At 33.1% G+C, this 5,434-nt stretch overlaps 1 long non-coding RNA gene across 1 annotated transcript; it reads left to right on the top strand.

The window, feature by feature from the left end:
- The first annotated feature begins 590 nt into the window (after positions 1 to 590).
- LOC104241452 (uncharacterized) lies at positions 591 to 1,520 on the top strand. The gene is made up of 3 exons (XR_714726.2): positions 591 to 783; positions 877 to 950; positions 1,116 to 1,520. It is a non-coding gene; the product is annotated as an uncharacterized lncRNA (long non-coding RNA).
- The last annotated feature ends 3,914 nt before the right edge of the window (positions 1,521 to 5,434 follow it).

Below are 5,434 nucleotides of genomic sequence, written 5' to 3'. Positions count from 1 at the left end.
ACCTACTTTAATTAAGATAATAATTATCTATTAATTGTAAAGAAAGGCACATTTTTCAGAGGAAGAAAGATGTGGCAGATACTCTTTGCCGGTTGGCTATACAAGGGTGTTCAAAGTCTATTTTTTATCAATAACAAGTAGTCATATTTTATCTTATACATAATATAATTTTTCAGTGAAAGGTGTTCAGTTGACACCTTGAGGACACATAGTTTTGCCCCTGCTTGTGGACCACAAAAATTGTAAAAAAAAAAATTAATTAAAGTGGATTGGAGTGAGTAACTCTTATCCAACCTTGAGCTCCTATTATTCCTAGGAGTAATCCTACAAGAAAGGAAGCAGAGTTCTGATACCGACTAGAGCAGAATGGTGCTTCAGTTTGAGATAAAACCACTGGCTTAAAAGCAAGTCAAGTGCAGGCTAAGTGAAACCCACTGGTTTCATTTCATTATACTACTACGAATTAAATAACTAGTCCATACTTCTTTTTCCCTTATTCTCAATCCTACTTTCAGTGGACCAACAAAAGCAGATCAAAACCAAGCGGCGACTTCAAATTATATATCCACTCTTTTTCTCATGCTAACATCTATAAATACCACCCCTATACTTTCCACTCAAAAGCAACTTCATATCCATCAATCCTCATCACTCTCAATCCAGCGCCTCCTCAATTACCACTCTCTTTTTTGAGCTATAATTAGCTGATAAATAGTTAAAAGAAATTAACTAAGATGGAGGCCATGCAATCTTGGGTTTCTGAACACAAACTCACCAGCATTGGTTAGTGTTAGTCTTCATGTTCTTTCTTTGCATTTACCTTTTTCTTTATATTTCCATTATCTAAAATAAAATGGGGTTCCTATCCACTTACAGGCTGTTGGTGCTTCACTAGTTTACTCAAGTACCACAACGCCATTCAAGCCAAGTCTTAGACTCATTCATGCTAGGTTAATTAGTCAAATTGAAATTATATTCAGCTGTTTATATATATATATATATATATATATATATATATATATATATATATATATATATATATATATATATATATATATATATATGTATATTAGGCAATGCAGTTTAGGCTAACAGGATCTTACTTTGGCTAGCAGGATGCACGCGCAAGCTTTAACATTAGCAGTGTTATCGGGAGCGGCAGTTTATCATTACTATGACAAAAATAGCAACGAGCAATAAGTCCACAAGTAAAATGCTCCGCTACCACCAACAGCATCGCTACATGAAATAATCTATCAGTCTAATTAATCAGCTCTTCATTTTGAAGGAATAACTCTTAGCTACTTGTAGGAGTAATATATTATGAGACAAACATTGAATTTTCGAAGACGCTGTGCCAAATATATGGAAAGTTGGAGCTTGTCTTTCTGTTTAGTTCAAAATTGTATTCTGGATTATCAAATACTTTCTATCCATGGTTGAACGAGATCATATTCTTTTTTAGCATCTAATTTGCAAATTGTGATTTGTGCTTTCAAGGCAGTGATCAGTTCCAAATGCATTGCATGATATTCAAATATACTCTCTCTCTCTCTCTCTCTTCCTCGTGATTTACTGCCACAGGTAAATCGATGAGCTTATTTTATACTCATTGGTAAATCCGGATTACTAATTTCAGAAATCAAATAAAAACAAAAACTTGCATTTGCTCTGGAGTTCATTTTCTCATATTTTTAGCCCATTTTGCCGGCAAAGTTTTTTCTTTCGGTTATTTTACTCTCACTAAGGTTGCTAATGGACTTCACTGAAGCAACCGGTTATGTTTTTTTTACAGAGTTCATAACTTAATAAATTTTATTCGTCTATTGTTTAACTACGAGTGACTGAGTTCTAGAGTTCAAAAATAAATGAAATGAATTTTTCCAAATGAATATAAGAAAAAGAAGGTGAGATAAAATAAAGAAGCACAGAGGGGTAGAAATATTAATAAGAGAATAGAACTACAGAAGGCAAAAATAAGTGAAAGAGAGAGAGAGTACTGTGTCCATGGTCCACTTGTCAAGTTATGGGTTAGTCTCATACAAGTTTTATTGGTTGTGTGAGGTTTAAGAACAAAATTTCTCTTTTAGTTCTAATAGTCAACATAAAATAAATCCTGAGAAGAAAATTGATGTAGTGGTACTTGATGGAGTAAAATAGAGCCTCTAAACTTGATTCTTTTGACAAAAGGTTTTCCCCTAAAATCAGCCACAACTGTCCCACAAGTAATTGTCCCAAAATGCCAGTAAAACTGCCCAAGAAACTCTCAAAATTCTGTCATAAAGTCAGTCAAAAACTTTGGTAAAAATGGCATGGTATAGTCAATTTTCGGACTGATCATTCAAAAATAGCCAGCGGTTACCAAGTCAATGAAAAATAGCCACTATTTTGCTACAATAAAGACCAGTCCAGCATAATATACTGGAGTTCGGTGCACCTGTATAAATATGCTGGACCGGTATACTTTGACCGGTCCAGCATAATATACTGGAGACTGGAGCACCGATGCTCCAAACTCCAGTATATTATGATGAACCAGTATACTTATCTTGGAACTCCAGTATATTACGCTGGATTTCAAGTGTACTTATGCTGGAATTCCAGCATACTTATCCTGGAACTCCAGTATAATATGTTGGAGTTCAAACATACTTATGCTGGAACTCCAGCATAATATACTGGCATATTTTTCGGGTTTTGAACAGTATTTTCGCTCAAATTTATCTTTACATAAAAAGTGGCTAAATTTCAATTACTTTTGAAACTGAGCTATTTTTAAACGACCAGTTGTAAATCTGGCTATTTTTGAATTTCTCCCAAAACTTTGGAGATGCACATCACGGCAGCCCAAAAGGCCACATTTGCAAATGCTTAACATTCTCATAATTTTGTAGAAAGAGCGTCCATTGGTCTAGCCACTGTTCTAGAGTTTTATATTCTACGATTATCCTAGAGTGTTACTTATGGAATTTGAAACTCCAAGATAAATACTTTTAATTATATAAGCAGAAAAGTGGATTTTTGTGAAATCTTTCCCATAATTCTTGTCTGGAGTCATGGGCCAAAGCCCAAAACAAAGTGGAAGTGGTGCTATTTCAAGAGAGGGAAAATTACGCAATATGTCAAGGGCGGCCCTACCCTAAAACAGCAACTCCTTCAGGCCCCATATTTGTGAGGGCCCATTTTTTGTTACACCTAATATATTAGATATTCCATATGTTTTAATTTAGATGAGCTTGTTTGACTCGCCGCTTAATTTAAAAAAAAAAAATTAAAACTTGTGGTCTTAAAAGATTAAGGGGTAAAAGGATTTGCAACTAGTATGATTTCTGCCAAGGAAATTGCATCTGAAATGAAAATCAAATCCGAACTTCGTAAGAAACGTGTGATATATAGAAAAGAAATAATTTGACGAGAACATTGATATTGTAATCTCAAAACCTCCCGAAGAGTCCTTCAGAGTTAATTACTTTTTATACATAGTAGGCAAGACTATTTTTTTCACTTCAAAATAGATTTGAACAATTCGAAGCATATGAAAATATTTTTTGTTTTCTATTTAGCGTAAAAATCTGAGATCAATAGATGGTGAAAATTTTGATAAATACTGCCTTAATCTTGAGTGTTCCTTGAAGCATAATAATCAATCTGATATTGATGGTTTAGATTTATTTTCTAAATTAAAAGTGTTAAGAAAAATAGTACAATTAGAAGATAACAGTTTAATTGATATACTCAATCAAATAAAAAGATTTGATTCTATTCCAAATGCATATATTGCTTATAGAATAATGGTAGTAACTCCTACTAACGTTATTTCAGCAAAAAGAAGTTTTTTCAAATTAAAATTGATAAAATCTTAATAAGCTCAATAATGTCTGAATAGAAGTTAAATGGATTAATCACATTGTCAATTGAGAAAGAATTGATTATAAACAAATTATTAATAATTTTGCATCTAAAAAACTAGAAAAATGGACTTCAAATTAAAATAAAAAATAAAAAAATTAAGGCCCTTCATAAAATTATGGACTACAAAATTCGTCGGGCCGTCCCGGCAATACGTCAAACATATATACTATATTTACCATCTGTAGCTATACTTTTAGTAAATTTACCATTAGTAGCTATATTTGAATTTATAGCACATCCATGAAATAATAGATTAATTATTTTGAACTGAAATAAGAGAGCAACAAGCTCTTGTAACTTAATTGGTTAGAGCGCCCGCTTAGTTAGCAGAGGTCTTGAGTTTGACTCTCAACAAGATTATTTTATTTTTCTGTATTTCTGTATTTCGTTTGGTTGTATTCGTTGCGTGTTTGAATACAGTCGATACAGGTTGTATCCTTTATATACACCATTGTATACACTCGATACAGGTTATATCGTTTGTATACACCCTTGTATACAGTCGAAGTTGTATTTGTTGTGCAAACGAATACAATTGACATAGGTTGTATTCGTTGCGTGTTTGAATATAAGTGATACATGCCGGTAACAATTGAATAGTAGCTACAAATAGTAATTAGGTAAACTGTAGTTACTAGGCTCTAAATAATAGTGGTTTATGAAAATTCCTCTAGACTGTATCCAGTATCTTATAGCCTATATGTATCCCTCAATATACAGACTATATATGTATTCTGATTTCATATATGGATACTCATGTACTACGTTGACTCTTCTTTGCTGGAAGCTTTACGAACTATGTTACAGTAGGACGCCTCTCAAATTCCACGCTTCAGATTTTTAGGATCTTACATTTTCTTGTACGCCTCTCAAATTCCCCCTTTCCTTCACTTGCAACGGATGCGTAATAGCTTGATTCAAAGCTATCTAAGTAAAGTAAGTAGATGGATACGCAATGCTAATTATAAAATTAATAAATTTGCCCCATGTTTTTTTCTTAGACAAGTCCCGCTGTCAGTACCTCTATTTTAAAAGGCAGGATTGAGATTCGCCCGGGGTTTGCCTGGAGCGGAGTACTCGTAAAACGTCTCCGGGCTTATGTGTGGGGGCATAGTTCCGTGTGACTTACGTCTTGGTCACGGGGGCTTACGCCCCGGACACACCCAACGTCAGGCGTACTAGGCTCGCCTAATGGAACTTTATACAATTGTGTGTAACTAACATTGTAAATCCTCAAATTTTCTTAACAAATCGTTGACTATTCAAAATTACTTTTTTCTTAATCATAAATCATTAAGTTGAGAGTATTTTATGTCATAATTAAAATAAAAATTATTGCACGTTATCCACTATGACTGCTATAGTAGTAAATTTTAAATAAACCTTTCATTTAAAAGTATTTATTTATCAACTTTTATTATGTAATAGTCCATAATTTTTTTTATAATTATTTTCTTAAATATTATTTTTTCCATGTTTACGAGATACAATACTTATTAATTTAATAGCTCAGTATTAGCTA

This window comes from Nicotiana sylvestris, chromosome 3, assembly GCF_000393655.2.
Source record: "Nicotiana sylvestris chromosome 3, ASM39365v2, whole genome shotgun sequence".
NCBI lineage: Eukaryota > Viridiplantae > Streptophyta > Magnoliopsida > Solanales > Solanaceae > Nicotiana > Nicotiana sylvestris.
This window is presented reverse-complemented; position numbering and strand designations above follow the sequence as displayed.